This window comes from Drosophila suzukii, unplaced genomic scaffold (genome assembly GCF_043229965.1).
Source record: "Drosophila suzukii unplaced genomic scaffold, CBGP_Dsuzu_IsoJpt1.0 scf_30, whole genome shotgun sequence".
In the NCBI taxonomy this organism is placed as follows: Eukaryota; Metazoa; Arthropoda; class Insecta; order Diptera; family Drosophilidae; genus Drosophila; species Drosophila suzukii.
This window is the reverse complement of record NW_027255917.1, coordinates 26340-46794: the sequence shown is the minus strand read 5'-3', so window position 1 is coordinate 46794 and position 20455 is coordinate 26340. Positions and strand designations below refer to the sequence as shown.

At 44.0% G+C, this 20455-nt stretch overlaps 1 long non-coding RNA gene and 1 pseudogene across 1 annotated transcript; one reads left to right on the top strand and one right to left on the bottom strand.

Moving 5' to 3' along the window:
- LOC139354834 (neuropeptide SIFamide receptor-like) overlaps window positions 1-19627 on the bottom strand; it is a 171282-nt pseudogene extending 151655 nt beyond the window's left edge.
- LOC136117218 (uncharacterized) lies at window positions 9-8015 on the top strand. The gene is made up of 2 exons (XR_011605684.1): window positions 9-1393; window positions 6349-8015. It is a non-coding gene; the product is annotated as an uncharacterized lncRNA (long non-coding RNA).
- Window positions 19628-20455: the final 828 nt, after the last annotated feature.

Genomic DNA, 20455 nt, shown 5'->3' with positions numbered 1-20455 from the left:
GCGAGACCCAACCAAGCGATTTACATCCGATCACTTATGTCGATGAGGGAATTATGATCATCAATGATCAATCAGCGCAGGTACGAGTAGACAACGGAACAAGCGTCTGGATACACGGGACGCATCTCGTCACCTTTAGTGAGCGCGTCACAGTAAACGAAACCCTGGTTTTGAACCAAAACTCCGCCCAGAAGAGGACTCCGGGGGTGGCAAGCTCACCCTCACTGAACATCACCATCAGTCAAAATACTCTGAGCCTCCCCTACCTTCACCGCTTGAGTGAACGTAACCTGGAATACATTCAGAAGTACGGAAATAAAATCAATACCAATCAGACACACATGGTAGCGCTAATTACAGGAGTAATATGTTGCGCATTGATTTGTGTCGGCCTAACCTACATGCGACTCACCGGTGCCAGAAGATCTGCGGTAAAACTAAGAAGGGTGATCGCTGAAATAGGGTCGGCCGAGGGCGGCCTCAATCTTGAGGGGGGAGTAGTTAACTAAGTAGCTAACCGGACGGAGGCGATGACCGAATGTCCGAAGCCCAGCTGCGGCCAAAACCGCTGACGCGGCATTTGGCCGGATGCTCGTGCATAGCCGGCAAACACAGCATATTTGCGTGGCCGCTATGAGTTTCAATTTTGTCAACTTTAAGTTTAGTTCGCTTCAAGCTCTATAAGAATAAAGAACACAAGTTCAATAGCATTGCAAAACTCCGGCAACCGCCGTTAAATATCTCTTATTATTTTGCACTGACTGAGTCTCTAGGCCAGCAGGCGAAGGGGGCAGTTACCTCCCAACGTAAGTCATCCTAATCAGCAATTGTGAAGGTGCAGCCATCCGGCTCTGACTCCAGAGAGGGATCCCCGATCTCTACACACGAGAACCAGGTCAAGGCTCCCTCCTCCCCCGCACTACCGAGCGGGCTTCGGCAGGTGTGACCAGCAGCAACTATATTCCTCCCGCGTTCACGGGAGGCCATTACAAGCAGCAGCCTCCAGCGGCTCATATTCACGCGTGAGTGCAACGCATCCCCCCGCACCTACGGGAGGCAACTGGCCGCCACTCAGCTATAACGGGCGCTCCAAGAAGCGACCGCTTCCTCCGCGCCTACAAGCGAGCTCATCGAAGAAGACCACCCTTGACAATAAAGAAGAGGACCACCCTTGGCCACACACATATCGTGTATTGTTTCTCCCGCACATACGTGTGGGCTCATCGAAGAAGTCCACCCTTGACAGTGCGGCCATTGAGGACCACCTCAGGCCGCGCCCATCAACCAGATTAATTGGCGCTCAACAATAAAAACCCAACGGTTTCGCTTAGAAATTTTTACATTCTTGGAAAAAAATTTTTATCTTTGAGGAAGAAACCACAGTAAATAAAATGTAAGTGCACCCCTCATTTAAATATTTTCTAACCAGTCTGCAAAGTAGAACTAGTTAATAAAGAATACTACGAGAGTAAAACGGCTCCTAGCCCGATAAAATTCGGGATTTGATTAACGAAAATAAAATATATAAATATATTACGTTAAATTCATTAATTTTTCTGATTTGAAATATTTTGACTATGAGTCGAGGCTGTGTGTCAGTCTCATATACCCTTTATCTCTTATAATTTACAGTATTATAATTTTAAAATATTTACCACTACTACCCTTAAAATTAACTAGGTGAGGAAATACGAGCTCTCATTTTGGCGGCTCTGTGTCCCCGTTTTCTAATCCTTTTGTGTGCGTATATGAGCTCGCCATTTTCTAAGTATAGAAGCGTCAAGCAGTACGCTAGCGATTCAGGGTCAGATAGTGAAGAACTCCTTCGAGCTTCCACTCCGAAAAACACGCGTAGAAACCCCCCAGCGGGCGAAAGGGTAGACCTAATGGATCCTGAACAACTTAGAGGAGTAGTGCAGGCGGCTATTGACAACGCCCTGGCCGGGCAGGCCGCCGCAAATTTACAAAAAGAACGGGAGTTCAGACAAATAATCGATGCATTGACCAGCCAAGTGGCAGAATTGCGCGCTGCGCCCACGACGTCCCGAAGTTCGGCCCCAACGCCAGAAATTAAGGTTTATGCAGCCATAGAAATTATAGACACAGTTCAATGCAGCGAGCCTCTGGACGCTGTCAAGTGCCTACCCGAATTTGCGAGGGCACAGGAATCATATGTTTCATGGAGGCAAGCCGCCACCGCTGCCTACCACATATTTAGACGGTACAATGGTAGTTCACGCCATTATCAGGCAGTGATTATAATAAGAAGTAAAATAAGAGGCACTGCTGATGCAGTGTTGTCCTCCTTTGGCACAATTTTAAATTTTGACGCGATCATAGACCGTCTGGATTTCACTTACAGTGACAAACGGCAGATCCACGTCATTGAACAGGAGATGGGCACCCTCAGACAGGGAAGCCTCACACTCCTGCAATATTACGATGAGGTTGAGAAAAAACTCACCTTACTCACAAATAAAGCCACGATGTCGTACGAGACAGCGGCGGCAAGAATTTTGTGTGATAAATTCCGGGACGATGCGCTCCGGGTATTTATTTCGAGCCTTAGACGCAGCCTATCTGATGTCCTCTTCTCGGCAAAGCCGAAGGACATGCCAACTGCGTTGGCATTAGCGCAAGAAGTGGAATCAAACCACGAGAGGTACACGTTCGCAACATCGTTTGCAAAGAGTCTAGAGGATAGGGACCGTAAGACGAGTCCAAAGGAGCAAAGGCGCCAGCAGGATAGAAATTTTTCCCAAACAGACCCCCAGTTGGGTATTAATAAAAATCCCTATTATACCAAACAAGTAAAAGCGCAGGTACATTCTGACCTGCGCAATAACAAATTGCAGAGTAGACCGGAGCCGATGGAAGTCGACCCCTCCTTAAAGGTTTGCATTCCTGCTCAAGCTCCACCCTATCAGAATAGGAGACCGGCAACGTCCGAGCGCACAGGCGCCCCTAGAAAACAGCAGAGGGTAAACCACGTCACCCAAAGCTCAGATCAGGAAGGGAAATCTTACGCCAACGCTGCGTCCAGCGCAATAGCAGAGATCAACGATGATGCTATTTGCGAATACGATTCAGACGTAGTCCATTTTTTAGGGGAAAATCCCTGCTGCCTGTCATCAGACGAAGAGTAGCGGGGATAAATATGAAGCTGCTTATTGACACGGGCGCCTCGAAAAATTTCATCCGACCGTTCGAAGGATTGAAATGTGTCCCGGTAGAAAACCCCTTCGAAATTCACTCAATTCACGGCAACACCACAATCACGAAAAAATGCTTCGTGTCACTTTTTGATTTGAAGGCCACCTTCTTCATCTTACCCGACTTATCTTCTTTTGATGCAATCGTAGGCCTCGACCTTCTTAAACAGGCGGGAGCGTCACTTTGCCTGGCCTCTGGCCACATCAAATGGGGCAACAAAGAGGAGAAAATTGATTTTCACTCGTGTCCTAATGTAAATTTTACCGAAGTGGATTGCTCAGATGCGCCACCTTTGGTCAGAAAGACATTTTTAACAATGCTCCGCGACAGGAAAAAAGCCTTTGCGGACCCCAATGAGGCTTTACCTTACAACACATCGGTGGTAGCCACCATCAGAACTGTTGATGAGGAGCCCATTTATGCCAAACTCTACCCATACCCAATGGGCGCAGCCGATTTCGTTAATGGCGAGATTCAAGAGCTGCTAAAAAATGGCATAATCCAGAAGTCGAGATCCCCCTACAATAACCCGATATGGGTTGTAGACAAAAAGGGCACCGACGAAACGGGCGCTCGTAAAATGCGACTCGTATTGGACTTTCGCAAATTGAACGAGAGGACAATACCTGATCGCTATCCCATGCCAAATATCTCTATGATACTAGGGAATTTAGGCAGAGCGAAATACTTCACTACGCTCGATTTAAAATCTGGCTACCACCAAATAACGCTGGCAGAACGCGACCGTGAAAAAACTTCCTTTTCCGTAAATGGAGGAAAGTACGAGTTTCGCAGAATGCCATTTGGACTAAAAAATGCTGCCAGCATTTTCCAAAGAACTATAGACGACATACTGCGAGAGCAGATAGGCAAATTTTGCTATGTTTATGTCGATGACGTTATCGTCTTCTCAGAAGACGAAAACTCTCACATCCAGCACGTAGATTGGGTTCTCAAAAGCCTTTACGATGCTAATATGAGGGTATCAACTGAAAAATCTAAATTCTTCAAAAAAAGCGTTAGCTTCTTGGGTTTTATAGTCACCAGCAACGGGGCTACTACTGACCCAGAAAAAACAAAGGCCATTCAAGAATTCCCTGAGCCCAAAAACGTGTTCGAAGTTAGATCATTCCTTGGCCTGGCCAGCTACTATAGATGCTTTATTAAAGATTTTGCGTCCATAGCTCGGCCCATTTCAGACATCCTGAAAGGGGAATTCGGTAGTGTCAGCAGACACAGGTCGAAAAATATCCAGGTGCAGTTCAACGAGCCGCAACGGCTAGCTTTTCACAAGCTGCGTAACATTCTAGCTTCCGAGGAGGTCATCCTCAGGTATCCCAACTATAAAAAAGCATTTGATCTAACGACAGATGCCTCAGCTTACGGCATTGGCGCAGTCCTATCCCAAGAGGGACGGCCCATTACCATGATCTCGAGAACCCTAAAGGACAGAGAGGTCAATTATGCCACCAATGAAAGGGAGCTGCTAGCAATAGTTTGGGCATTGGCCAAATTACGTCACTATCTATATGCAGTGAAAGATATCAACATCTTTACTGACCATCAACCACTGACCTTTGCGGTATCGGAATCCAATCCGAATGCAAAGATCAAACGGTGGAAAGCTCGCATCGACGAGTCCGGCGCCAAAATTTTTTACAAGCCCGGCAAGGAAAACCTCGTTGCGGATGCCCTCTCAAGACAGCAACTTAACGTTCTGGGAGAGGAAGAAGCTTTTTCAAGTGCGGCCACGATTCACAGTGAGCTGTCACTGACCCACACAATTGAGGCAACGGATAAGCCTTTGAATTGCTTCCAAAACCAGATAACTCTGGAGGAAGCTCGCTTTCCGCAAAAACGCAGCTTTGTCCTCTTTGGAAACAAGAGACGGCATGCGATCAGCTTCTCCTGCAAAGAGTCATTACTCAATGATCTCGCAGATTTAATTGTTCCTAAGGGCGTAAACGCCATCCATTGCGATTTGCACACACTCGCAATGATACAGGACCAACTGGTACGCCAATTTCCAGCCACAAAATTTTGGTATTGTAAAAATCGTGTAACGGACATTTTTGCAGTCCCGGAGAGACGAGAAATTCTGTCCACTGAACACAACAGGGCTCACAGGTCGGCCCAAGAAAATGTGAAGCAGGTACTCTCCGAGTACTACTTCCCGAAAATGGCCAAGCTAGCTATCGAAATCGTCGCTAACTGCAAAACATGTGCTAAAGCTAAATATGACAGGCATCCCAAAAAGCAGGAGCTTGGGGAAACACCAATCCCGTCTCAGGTTGGGGAAATATTACACATAGACATCTTCTCAACGGATAAAAAATATTTTCTTACATCCATTGACAAATTCTCAAAATTTGCGATGGTCCAGCCAATCCCCTCTAGAACCATAGAGGACATCAAACCAGCACTGCTACAACTCTTGAATGTTTTCCCGAAAGCCAAGGTCATATATTGTGACAACGAACCATCGTTGAATTCACACACCATTTTGTCCATGCTGGAAAACCATTTCGGCGTGAGCATCTCGAATGCACCGCCCCTCCACAGTGTCTCAAACGGACAAGTGGAGCGTTTCCACAGCACTCTAGTAGAGCTTGCTAGATGCCTTAAAATTGATAAAGGCATCAGTGACACCGTCGAGCTAATCTTGCTGGCCACAGCCAGATACAATAAATCTATCCATTCGGTCATCGACAAGAGGCCAGCCGACGTAATTCAAACACAGTCGGATCAACCACAGTATGAAATTCAGGATAAGATAAAAATCGCCCAGGACAAGCTCAGGAACAGGGAAAATGCTGCCCGACAGAACAGGGTGTTCAAAGTTGGTGAAAAAGTCCTTGTAAAATCCAACAGGCGGCTAGGCAACAAACTCTCACCATTGTGTGAAGAGAAGATTGTGGAAGCGGACATGGGGACCACAGTCCTCATCAAGGGGAGGGTGGTCCACAAGGACAACATTAAATAAAAAAATAAGTTTTTTACCTTTTTGCCCCTTGGCACAAATTTTACTAGCTTTAAGCATAGCTGATAAAATATTTTTTTAAGGTTAAGTTAATTACCGTTGGTGGTGGGCAACCTTGTCATGAACAAAAATATAGCTCTGAATTCATTCCACAGGTCCAAAATCATTCCAATCCTCTTCTCCTTAACCATGGCGTCGGCGCACATCACCGACTATTCACAAGCCAAGTACATCCCCATTATTGACGGTCGAATACTAGTGTGGGAGGAATTCGCATTCGTTAGACATTCAGCGAACCTTTCAGAGTACAGGCGCGTAGTAGAAGAAACAGAAAATATGAGCGATATGTTTCCCCAGTCACACATGAAAAAACTTTTGGACGTGGACACAGCTCACCTTCGCGACCTGCTCGACTCGTTAGGCGTGCACCACAGGGTAGCAAGGAGTTTAGACTTTTTAGGATCAATTTTAAAAGTCGTAGCAGGAACTCCGGACGCCGGGGATTTAGAGAGAATTAAATTCACAGAAACACAATTGATCAATTCAAACAATAGACAAAAAGAAATAAATACTAGAATACAAAGTCAAATTAATGAATTAACGTCAACCGTAAATCAAATCCTAAAAGTGGCAAAGAGTTCACAAGTGGACACTGGCCATCTATATGAAACCTTGCTCTCCAGAAACAGAATGTTAACAATGGAACTTCAAAATTTAATGATGGCAATTTCGCTTGCTAAAGTAAACATAGTCAGCCCAAACATATTAGATCACGCAGACCTAGAAAGTATTTGGATGGAGGAGCCCACCGACACTCCTATAAAAGATATTTTGTCCGTAGCGTCCGTAAAAATTCTCCAGTCCGCTAACATATTGCACTTCCTTATTTAGTTCCCAAAAATTAAATTAGCATGTAAGAAGATTACAATGTTCCCGGTAGCGCATAATAATGTGATGCTAAGGTTAGTGGATAATATAATAGCAGAATGCAATGGGGAAATGTATGCGATCCAGAATTGCTCCACAACACCAGGAGTCACTTTCCGCCGCTATCAGCGAGGACCACATGCGCCCGAGAACTCCATGCAGGTGGAGTTGCGCACTGCGAGACCCAACCAAGCGATTTACATCCGATCACTTATGTCGATGAGGGAATTATGATCATCAATGATCAATCAGCGCAGGTACGAGTAGACAACGGAACAAGCGTCTGGATACACGGGACGCATCTCGTCACCTTTAGTGAGCGCGTCACAGTAAACGAAACCCTGGTTTTGAACCAAAACTCCGCCCAGAAGAGGACTCCGGGGGTGGCAAGCTCACCCTCACTGAACATCACCATCAGTCAAAATACTCTGAGCCTCCCCTACCTTCACCGCTTGAGTGAACGTAACCTGGAATACATTCAGAAGTACGGAAATAAAATCAATACCAATCAGACACACATGGTAGCGCTAATTACAGGAGTAATATGTTGCGCATTGATTTGTGTCGGCCTAACCTACATGCGACTCACCGGTGCCAGAAGATCTGCGGTAAAACTAAGAAGGGTGATCGCTGAAATAGGGTCGGCCGAGGGCGGCCTCAATCTTGAGGGGGGAGTAGTTAACTAAGTAGCTAACCGGACGGAGGCGATGACCGAATGTCCGAAGCCCAGCTGCGGCCAAAACCGCTGACGCGGCATTTGGCCGGATGCTCGTGCATAGCCGGCAAACACAGCATATTTGCGTGGCCGCTATGAGTTTCAATTTTGTCAACTTTAAGTTTAGTTCGCTTCAAGCTCTATAAGAATAAAGAACACAAGTTCAATAGCATTGCAAAACTCCGGCAACCGCCGTTAAATATCTCTTATTATTTTGCACTGACTGAGTCTCTAGGCCAGCAGGCGAAGGGGGCAGTTACCTCCCAACGTAAGTCATCCTAATCAGCAATTGTGAAGGTGCAGCCATCCGGCTCTGACTCCAGAGAGGGATCCCCGATCTCTACACACGAGAACCAGGTCAAGGCTCCCTCCTCCCCCGCACTACCGAGCGGGCTTCGGCAGGTGTGACCAGCAGCAACTATATTCCTCCCGCGTTCACGGGAGGCCATTACAAGCAGCAGCCTCCAGCGGCTCATATTCACGCGTGAGTGCAACGCATCCCCCCGCACCTACGGGAGGCAACTGGCCGCCACTCAGCTATAACGGGCGCTCCAAGAAGCGACCGCTTCCTCCGCGCCTACAAGCGAGCTCATCGAAGAAGACCACCCTTGACAATAAAGAAGAGGACCACCCTTGGCCACACACATATCGTGTATTGTTTCTCCCGCACATACGTGTGGGCTCATCGAAGAAGTCCACCCTTGACAGTGCGGCCATTGAGGACCACCTCAGGCCGCGCCCATCAACCAGATTAATTTGTACACTGAACATACATACATATTGGGGGTGCGAATATCGGAATACTTGCGGGAATTGGACAGACTTCGCTTATGTTTGTATGTCGGTGCGTTTGTTTGTCACCTGCACAACTAAGTTGCAAACGATTTGCTGGAGTGAATATGTGGATATTGTAACTTTGTTTTTAATTTTAGAAATAGTTTAGCCATATTTGTAGGTCGAGAAAAGTTGTTAGACTGTATTAGAATATTTATGTAAATATACACACGCAGCTGGAACACAGTAAAAAATAAAGAATGCAGATATTAAGGACAAATTTTATGATCGCGAATTTTTTACTGTGGCTGAGTTATTTTTACATACAATTGGAATTGAAAACATATTTGAGAAATATTTTAGTTGAGCGGAGACTTAGGGGATAGATGGAGAGAGAGAGCGGACGGCAGTGCGAGCGCGCGAGATGTAGTCATCTGGATAGAACTGCCGCTCGACACTGCCTCCTGAAATTAAACGCCCTTTTGACGTAAACAATGGTTGCTTCAGAACTTTCCTCCTCTATTCCTCCTCCTGTTGGTATACAAAAGGCTTTTGCCAAGCTAATTTCAAATGACGCACTTTAAAACGGAGACTGTTCCAAGTGGCATCAATTTTTCTGGCCTCCAACAACTTCTTGTAATATATATGGGCCGTTGGTTTCAATTGACTTATCTACAAATATAACTCACATTCTGCATGCTCTTACCTCGAAATTTTTGTGCTCCAACATATAATCTAGGACTTTATTAACTTCACTTTCAGACCATTGCTTAGTTTCGACCCCCCTTGTTCCCTTTCTTGAGGGGTTTTCTTCCATTGAAATTCTTATTCAATTATCTTGTTTTATTAAGACAAATTTTTTTCTTTTGCATTTAAAATTCAAATTTGTTTCTTTCCTGTCACTGTCATTACCATAGATATAAACCGAAGTTTTCAGAATTTTTTGTAGTATTTTAGATAACATTAACCCTCTATTTCTACACAGGTACAACAGATTTGTATGCGTAGGCTGGGGTGTTGTAGGCCTTGAAAATACTTTGTATGGAAACTATTATTTTACCTGCTTACACTTTTACACTTTTAAAGCGTTTGCAACGCAATTGAATACCAAAATAGTTTTCTGATGACGAGATATCAACGCAGACCCAATAAATAGTTTCACCACATCATCTATCTTAAATTAAATATATTGTATTGTTAATTCATACCATACCAGTTCTGTACAATTCCGTATGGAACTCGAATACAAAAAGATTAATACGTCCTACGACATAAGACGGCATGGCATATTTATTTAGCCAATTAACAACGCCTCTTACAAAAGTATGGATTAGGTAGAGGCGCTAAAGCCACATACATTTCCAGCAGTCTAATAGTATGCAAGGGGTTTGACTTTTAAATCGACTTCAATACATTAAACACCTAATCTAGCGGATGAAAGCTGTGGAGATTTCCTGGACTGACGTCTGATGTTACAGACGGTTTTTAACATAATTTTTTTTTTCGCCATAACAGAATCGACAGTGGGTCTTCCTTGCTATTTCCTTGCTAAAAATATATGAAAATGATTTACGGCCGCTGCTCCCGAATACTGAACTTGGGTATATACGTTTAAAAATCTGTAAAAAATCGATTTACCAACGGATTAGCGTGATCAATGGCGCATATTCTCCGTTAAGGTTCAGCCCTTAAGAAAACAACATAAAACTAATTTCGGTTTTTAGGCGTGTACTTTTAAAGAAGCAATTTATGCCAGCGTTTTGAATTTTTTGATGACGAGACCAATACATTTCAGTTAAAATTTTTTTAGCATAAAAATTGTGGGCGCCACAGACTTGGGCGGTTTGTGGGCGTTAGAGTGGGCGTGGCATATTCGCGTAACAAATTTTCGCTGCGTGCAAGGCTACGGAATCTGAGATCAAAATTATCTATCTTTGATAGTTTCCGAGTTCATATGTACGATTTTTTGAGGTTTGTGGGCGGCTTGTGGGCGTTAAAGTAGGCGTGGCAAACGTTTTTTTGGGTCAATCGATAGGTATTGACGAGAACAATACATTTCAGTTAACATTTTTATTCTAGCATTAAAACTGTAGGAGCCACAGTTTTGAGAGGTTTGTGGGCGTTAGAGTGGAACAAACTTGCGCTGCGCAGGAATCTCAGGAATCTGCATGCCTAATCCCAGTATTGTACCTTGTATAGTTTCCGAGATCTCAGTGTTCATACGAACAGACGGACTTGGCTAGATCGACTCGGCTAGTGATCCTGATCAAGAATATATATACTTTATGGGGTCGGGAACGCTTCCGACGAATCTAGTATACCCTTTTACTCTACGAGTAACGGGTATAAATACTGTAGCGAACTATGCACTTTGCGTTAGAGCATCTGGGACTGTAGCCTACGTCGAGCACGCGTTGGTTATTAGATTTCGGTAGATTGGGTCGGGGATATAATCATTAACGAAGTTACTTGCCCTAGATCCTAACAGCTGAACATATTTAATCGCGTGCTATAAAACAAAACAGGATCTCCACAGGACTAAAGACCGGGCTATTAAATGACGGACAAGGAAAAACATGGATGTAGCACCTCCATAACAACATCTGTTTGTGCCTAACCGAAGTAGACACTTCCGGGTCACACCGTGGGGCAAGAGGTGATGAGCACTTGTCGCTGGCACGGGGACGCTTTGCTGGCAGGACGATCGCGTCGCGGCAATGGTAACGATGGTTACTGTGATGCCGGACCACAGGCGATGCGGAACTGCGCTGAGGTAGAGCTAACGTGGTTAGCTGCTAGATGAGATAGTGTATTACGAGCCCTATTCCCAGATGTAGGAAGTAGAACCGCGGAGTTAAGAGATGTGTTGATAACTGTTTTATTCTTCATTTGGAACATGTTTATATACTACTTGGAACACGGAAGTTTAGTGTAATGATTAGTGAAGTGAGCTATATTCTAAAGTAGGTCAGGGAATTATGATTATGGTAGCCGTTTGCGTAGTTGTGCTGACTGCATTGGCGGGTCAGTGTGCCGTTCAGTCGGTGAGACGGTGAGTTAGTGAGACATATAATATGCTGATCAGCAATTCTCATATGCAGTGGGTGCTACTGAGCGCCTGGTACTGTTCCCAACTTGGCTACTGCTTGATTTGTTGGGTGTGGTCATGTTGAGCACTTTTGGGTACGAACGTTCTCCCCCCATTGAGGGGTACCCTCAATTAAGTCGTGATGTCGGTCAGCCCTTGGCCGAATTGTATAGGAAACACCTAACAAATCATTGACGGAGGTGGATCCTTCCTTCAACTGCGGCGGTTTATGTTTGTGATTCAGGTCACTCATACCTTCTTGATGGTGCTTAACACTCCCCGTTGCGATAAAATTGACATTACCGTGGGGCCTGAAACTGTGCCCTCGTAGAACTTGATTATTTGGCACGTCTGTGGTATGTGGACTTTCTGCAACAACACTTAGGTATTTCTTGTTTAAATTTAGAAATGTTGAATAAAAATCAGGCTTCTTATTTGTTTTAAGTTGATGAGAAGTCGGTTCTCTATCAATTGGTTTTTCTTTTGTAGTATAAAGTGCTGCAATTAAATATTATGTACAGCGGTTGATCCTCGATCGGACGAGTCAGTGTCGCTGGTTCTTGATTGGGTACATCTAACTTCAGGTTCCCTTATTTTATGATCCATAAATGCTAAGTTCGTTAACTGAATCCTTTCCTTGGCGCATAAGCAGCATTCGGTCCTGCAAGATCATCTCTGTTTTCTGTTAGATTAGGGTTGATTTCCGTATCAGATGAGGTTTCTTTATTGATATAACCTGTGATTACATAACCAAGCCTTGTGCCTTGTGCCATAGGTTTATTAGGTCCTAGTTCAAGACGTTCACCGGTAATTACACGAGAAAATACTTCAACCCCTTAAGTTAGGTCAATGGGTCCTAGTTGCCGAAAGTCAGGATCTGCAAACGGCAGTCCCTCGGGAATATTAAGATCGGTTGTAATCGGTACTGACGGTTGGTCTGTAATGACTGTGGGCATAATAAATATCTCTAATAGTTTTTCAAACCCTGGTCTAATTGCTGTTGATATCTTTCTTCCGATTCCAGATATTTCAATCGGTGACCTTTCCTTAAGAGATAGCGGATCTGCCATTCTCCTTGAGATAAGATTCACCTGTGATCCCCTTTGACTTGATCTCTTGTTGTGATCTTGATGTTGGCCGACGTTCGTCTCGGGGCCTTCGGAAGCCCGCTTTCAGTCGGCATGTTGTCCAGAAAGATATTCTGATATTTTTCGACCAGCTCCTTAAGTGCTACTAGTCGTGAAGAGTACTCGCTTCCAGTGGGTAATGCCGCTTGTTGGACTTCTTCATCTAGGTCGCAAAACTGCTGCCAGAGATCGTTTAACTGATTTAGCTTACCGGAATAGTAGCCGTCTCGGTGGCGTCGGTCGGCAGAATCCTTGCCATAATTCTTAATGAGCTGTTGGATTTTCCCTTGCAGCTCGTTTTGGGTGTCTAGTAATCGATTGTGTAAATCGATTCTTGTGTGACTTGTTTCCTCTATGAATGAAGTAGACATATTGTGTGTCCTGGAAACAAAGAATCCTGTGAAGCTGGATTAAGCTGAGTTCCTGTGACGCTGGAAGAAGAAGCGTATTCTGTGAAGCTGGATTAAGCTGAAGTTCCTGTGACGCTGGAAGAAGAAGCGTATCCTGTGAAGCTGGATGAAGCTGAAGTTCCTGTGACGCTGGAAGAAGCAGCGTATCCTGTGAAGCTGGATTAAGCTGAAGTTCCTGTGACGCTGGAAGAAGAAGCGTATCCTGTGAAGCTGGATAAAGCTGTGAGTCCTTTAGTGGGAAGGGGGTTGCTTGAGTGTGATCCTTTGTTGTTAAAGGATCACGTCGGGGTCACCAATATTTGTGCCTAACCGAAGTAGACACTTCCGGGTCACACCGTGGGGCAAGAGGTAATGAGCACTTGTCGCTGGCACGGGGACGCTTTGCTGGCAGGACGATCGCGTCGCGGCAATGGTAACGATGGTTACTGTGATGCCGGACCACAGGCGATGCGGAACTGCGCTGAGGTAGAGCTAACGTGGTTAGCTGCTAGATGAGATAGTGTATTACGAGCCCTATTCCCAGATGTAGGAAGTAGAACCGCGGAGTTAAGAGATGTGTTGATAACTGTTTTATTCTTCATTTGGAACATGTTTATATACTACTTGGAACACGGAAGTTTAGTGTAATGATTAGTGAAGTGAGCTATATTCTAAAGTAGGTCAGGGAATTATGATTATGGTAGCCGTTTGCGTAGTTGTGCTGACTGCATTGGCGGGTCAGTGTGCCGTTCAGTCGGTGAGACGGTGAGTTAGTGAGACATATAATATGCTGATCAGCAATTCTCATATGCAGTGGGTGCTACTGAGCGCCTGGTACTGTTCCCAACTTGGCTACTGCTTGATTTGTTGGGTGTGGTCATGTTGAGCACTTTTGGGTACGAACGTTCTCCCCCCATTGAGGGGTACCCTCAATTAAGTCGTGATGTCGGTCAGCCCTTGGCCGAATTGTATAGGAAACACCTAACAAATCATTGACGGAGGTGGATCCTTCCTTCAACTGCGGCGGTTTATGTTTGTGATTCAGGTCACTCATACCTTCTTGATGGTGCTTAACACTCCCCGTTGCGATAAAATTGACATTACCGTGGGGCCTGAAACTGTGCCCTCGTAGAACTTGATTATTTGGCACGTCTGTGGTATGTGGACTTTCTGCAACAACACTTAGGTATTTCTTGTTTAAATTTAGAAATGTTGAATAAAAATCAGGCTTCTTATTTGTTTTAAGTTGATGAGAAGTCGGTTCTCTATCAATTGGTTTTTCTTTTGTAGTATAAAGTGCTGCAATTAAATATTATGTACAGCGGTTGATCCTCGATCGGACGAGTCAGTGTCGCTGGTTCTTGATTGGGTACATCTAACTTCAGGTTCCCTTATTTTATGATCCATAAATGCTAAGTTCGTTAACTGAATCCTTTCCTTGGCGCATAAGCAGCATTCGGTCCTGCAAGATCATCTCTGTTTTCTGTTAGATTAGGGTTGATTTCCGTATCAGATGAGGTTTCTTTATTGATATAACCTGTGATTACATAACCAAGCCTTGTGCCTTGTGCCATAGGTTTATTAGGTCCTAGTTCAAGACGTTCACCGGTAATTACACGAGAAAATACTTCAACCCCTTAAGTTAGGTCAATGGGTCCTAGTTGCCGAAAGTCAGGATCTGCAAACGGCAGTCCCTCGGCAATATTAAGATCGGTTGTAATCGGTACTGACGGTTGGTCTGTAATGACTGTGGGCATAATAAATATCTCTAATAGTTTTTCAAACCCTGGTCTAATTGCTGTTGATATCTTTCTTCCGATTCCAGATATTTCAATCGGTGACCTTTCCTTAAGAGATAGCGGATCTGCCATTCTCCTTGAGATAAGATTCACCTGTGATCCCCTTTGACTTGATCTCTTGTTGTGATCTTGATGTTGGCCGACGTTCGTCTCGGGGCCTTCGGAAGCCCGCTTTCAGTCGGCATGTTGTCCAGAAAGATATTCTGATATTTTTCGACCAGCTCCTTAAGTGCTACTAGTCGTGAAGAGTACTCGCTTCCAGTGGGTAATGCCGCTTGTTGGACTTCTTCATCTAGGTCGCAAAACTGCTGCCAGAGATCGTTTAACTGATTTAGCTTACCGGAATAGTAGCCGTCTCGGTGGCGTCGGTCGGCAGAATCCTTGCCATAATTCTTAATGAGCTGTTGGATTTTCCCTTGCAGCTCGTTTTGGGTGTCTAGTAATCGATTGTGTAAATCGATTCTTGTGTGACTTGTTTCCTCTATGAATGAAGTAGACATATTGTGTGTCCTGGAAACAAAGAATCCTGTGAAGCTGGATTAAGCTGAGTTCCTGTGACGCTGGAAGAAGAAGCGTATTCTGTGAAGCTGGATTAAGCTGAAGTTCCTGTGACGCTGGAAGAAGAAGCGTATCCTGTGAAGCTGGATGAAGCTGAAGTTCCTGTGACGCTGGAAGAAGCAGCGTATCCTGTGAAGCTGGATTAAGCTGAAGTTCCTGTGACGCTGGAAGAAGAAGCGTATCCTGTGAAGCTGGATAAAGCTGTGAGTCCTTTAGTGGGAAGGGGGTTGCTTGAGTGTGATCCTTTGTTGTTAAAGGATCACGTCGGGGTCACCAATATTTGTGCCTAACCGAAGTAGACACTTCCGGGTCACACCGTGGGGCAAGAGGTAATGAGCACTTGTCGCTGGCACGGGGACGCTTTGCTGGCAGGACGATCGCGTCGCGGCAATGGTAACGATGGTTACTGTGATGCCGGACCACAGGCGATGCGGAACTGCGCTGAGGTAGAGCTAACGTGGTTAGCTGCTAGATGAGATAGTGTATTACGAGCCCTATTCCCAGATGTAGGAAGTAGAACCGCGGAGTTAAGAGATGTGTTGATAACTCTTTTATTCTTCATTTGGAACATGTTTATATACTACTTGGAACACGGAAGTTTAGTGTAATGATTAGTGAAGTGAGCTATATTCTAAAGAAGGTCAGGGAATTATGATTATGGTAGCCGTTTGCGTAGTTGGCTTTGCGTAGTTGGCTGACACTGCAAAATGTGCTGACTGCATTGGCGGGTCAGTGTGCCGTTCAGTCGGTGAGACGGTGAGTTAGTGAGACATATAATATGCTGATCAGCAATTCTCATATGCAGTGGGTGCTACTGAGCGCCTGGTACTGTTCCCAACTTGGCTACTGCTTGATTTGTTGGGTGTGGTCATGTTGAGCACCTTTGGGTACGAACAACACCTGTTATGCTGTTTTCGCCCACCATGATCACCAAGGGCAATTAACAGTTATGGTGATCCCTAAAAGGCTACTTACTACATATTACTTAACAAATAACAGTCGACGACGCATGGCTTCCCTTTAGACAACTACAGAGAGTTAGTGTAAATTGTAAAATCTATTTTTAAACATACATTTATCCAAAAATCTCTCATAATTTATTTCTAACCAAGTTTATTAGGAGCAAAAGGACTGGATTGGCTTATACTTATATTAATAAACTGAAACTAAATATAACAAAACTCATTTTAGCGATCGCTCGTCTCTCTCACGCGATCTAAAGCCGCAAACTCATTTGTTCTCCCTACTTGCCTAGCTTTCGCCGAAAACTGGCAGCTACGAACAAGGCTGAGGCAAAGTGCTTAAAGGGGAAAGGAATGGAAAATGGGGAAACAAAATTGGTCTATTTAATTTGGATAATACAGACGAATGCCCTACTCTCTTAGTGCAATGCTTTTCAAATTAAGTCTCGTACATCTACTTGAACTAAACTGCTGCTGCCTCTACTGCATGCGGCGAGTAATTCGATTGCTTTTAATAATGAAGATTGTTTTAAATTTTTCATCCTCGGCTTTGCTTATCTTATATTCCTATTCTGACGCGGTTTGCCGACCAACGACAACATATAATATATACTAGACAACATATAAAGGTAAAATTTAAAATTGGTAAAAAAGCCTTACTTAATTCAAGATTATTCGCCCAAGCCTGACTAATGGCGGACTGAATTTATGTATAATAATTGGTTGGGTGCCACCCTCTGGGGGTTTGGCACATTAACACTAACATAAAATGGTTTTATGAGAAGTTTAAAATGAACTACACATGAAAATTTACGTCTTTGTCGGTCAGCTGGCAGATTAGCTAAAATCCCCTTCACAATTAGACTTCTGGTCGGGACCCAGAGTCTGATCTCTCGGCTCCACAAACCCACCAACTGGTGAGGTTTTAAAATTCTGGCTTAACAGTAACATTTTCATCCCAAAATCAATGGGCCAAATCATGTTGTCTACTTTTGTCTATTTATATCTTGACCAACAGAAAAACTACCTTACAATAATAAGGTCAAAACCTCATTTAAATTATTCAAAAATATTAAGAAATGTGGGTGCTAGACGGGTTTGAGCATTGTGGGCTTTAGAGGGGGCGTGTCACCCTGCTGAATCAAACTTGCGCTGCGTAAGAGGCTCCAGAATCTACATTCCAATTCCAAACTTTCTAGCTTTTATTGTTTCCAAGATCTTAGCGTTCATACGAACGGACAGACAGTTGGACACGGCTAGATCAACTCTGATAGTGATCCTAATCAAGAATATACATACTTTATCGGGTCGGAAAAGCATAGTTCTACCTGTTACATACATTCCCACGAATCTTGTATACCCTTTTAATCTATGAGTTACGGTTTATATATACTTTATACGTCGGAAACTCAGGATCTACCTGGAACATACTTTCCGATAAATGCAATATACCCTTTCAAGAAAAATATTGCAAAAGTATGGGTACAAATCGGATTGGCAGGCCCAATGCGCATAGTTCAGATTTAGATTTATAAGTCTTTGGAATACAAAATTATTTAATTAGTTAATTAAACAAAATAAATTAAATAAAATTAACCCTTAACAAGGAAGAACGCTATAGTCGAGTACCTCGACTATCAGATACCCGTTACTCAAAGGGAAATGGAGAATGCGCCACCTACCGGCGGTAGACAGATTTAAGCTTTATGGGCGTTAGAGTGGGCGTGGCAAATTTATTTTTGGATCAATCGATAGGTATTGACACCAATACATATCAGTTAAAATTTTTTATCTAGCATGCAAATTGTGGGCGTCACAAACTTTTTTTTAGGTCAATCGATAGGTATTGATGAGAACAATACATTTCAGTTAAAATTTTCTATCTAGCATCAAAACTGTAGGAGTTACAGTTTTGGGCGGTTTGTGGGCGTTAGAGTGGGCGTGGCAGTCTACTGAAACAAACTTGCGCTGCGTAAGAAGCTCAGGAATCTGTACGCCAAATCTCAATAGCCTAGCTCTCATAGTTTCCGAGATCTCAGCGTTCATCCGGACAGACAGACGGACAGACGGACAGACGGACAGACGGTCAGACGGACAGACGGACAGACGGACAGACGGACAGACGGACATGGCTAGATCGACTCGGCTAGTGATCCTGATCAAGAATATATATACTTTAAGGGGTCGGAAACGCTTCCTTCTGCCTGTTACATACTTTCCGACGAATCTAGTATACCCTTTTACTCTACGAGTAACGGGTATAAAAATGTCATTGCACACATGATCAAAGAAGCCTTGTCACTTACCTGTATGTACTGTATGAACTTGCACAGAACAAGTGGCAGCGATCGCGTCCGGCGAATCATCGCGAGATTGATGAATGTGATCGGGGCGGATATGCCAGTGACCATCAGGTCGGCAATACAGACGGCCAGTAGAAGGGGGTTGCGCTGGCGCACCGAGCAGGCGGAGCAGAGAGTCAGCACCAGAGTAGAGTTCCCCAAAACGCCGCCGAAGATCACCATGCCGTAGCTGACTGCCATCAGCAGCAGTGGCAGCAAGGAGGGGCTTTAGAGAAGAGGTTGCAGATAGTATGGGAGCGGGCTAAATAAGATTTGCATAATCGATAATTACCGGGATTCCGAGTCTAAGTCGTACGGATTGTCCAGGCTTAAGTTTCCGTAGTCGTAGTCCTTGGGAAGTTTATTGGGCTCCTGAAGGGTGAACTGAAGCTCTGTGGAGTCTAGGCTATAACTTTTACTAAAACTGAGCTCCGGGTGATGGCACCGGATCGGGTTTTCCCACCACTGCTGCAGATTATCGCTGTACATGCTTCCTGGTCCGTACGCGTTTTGGGTGATCTTCAATGGCGACGTGTTTTTCTGTTCGCCTCATTTCATACTAAAAAAGCTGCCTTGCGACAAAAGAAGGTAACAAAGTAACAAAACGCCATCATCATCGGGTCCCTTTGTCTGCCAACAAGGACAATCCACCCCCATTGTCACGGACACTTATGTTATGAGTGCACTAGTTCCAATGCGAAAAAGTCGCACTCAGATATTACTGATGCTCTTCCTTCCGTTCACCACCCGTCCTCATTTCCGCGAAAAAAATGACAACGCAACCCTTGAATCTACTTTGTGCACTTAACAACCACAAGGTCCACCATAACTCCTGTTTCTTTGAGGACTCTATCTCATTTTCCCCCAGGCGCAATGAAAGATATTTATATTTTTGACTCTTTGACCAAAAAAATTCCAATACTAAAAAATGGTCGTTAATAAAAACTGAAATTTTCCTGGAACAGGAAAAAAAAACAACCGTGTATCACTGTCGCCGCAGAATTGAAAAACTGCTATGATGGTCTGATCGTAACGAGTGATACACTAATTGAATGGTATCGCAAACACTAAGAAGATTGCATACCAAAACTTTAGAAATTTCAATTTGTTTGGAAGAAAAAGCTGAGAGAGTGTAAGTATAAAGGTGAAAGTTTAAAAATTCGGAACTGCTGGAGTCGGTGGGGATAAATGCCCCCGGGTTTTTTTCTTAGTTTCATTTTTACTGAGAATACGCGTCGAATGACACCTCATTTGTTTAAATCCCATGTGCCGTTCCAAAAACAAGATTTTCTTCTACCCAAAATGAAAATGTTTGTCCCTTTCCTTGTGTGTTTGTATGAATCCTTTTTTGATTTTAGGGTCTTGCGAACCTTATATGTGCATTAAGTAGCTAGAGGTAGAAAACTTTCGTTCTACGACTTTTGTAAAAACCAATTATTTTAGCGAAAAATCCACAAAATAGCCAGATTTAAAAGGCTTATAGGTTCTAAAAAACTAATGCTGAAGAGTTTTTTTTATATGTCTATGAAAAGGTTATTTAATTTGCTAAACACTCTTCCTAAACTTAAATTGTGTGAATAT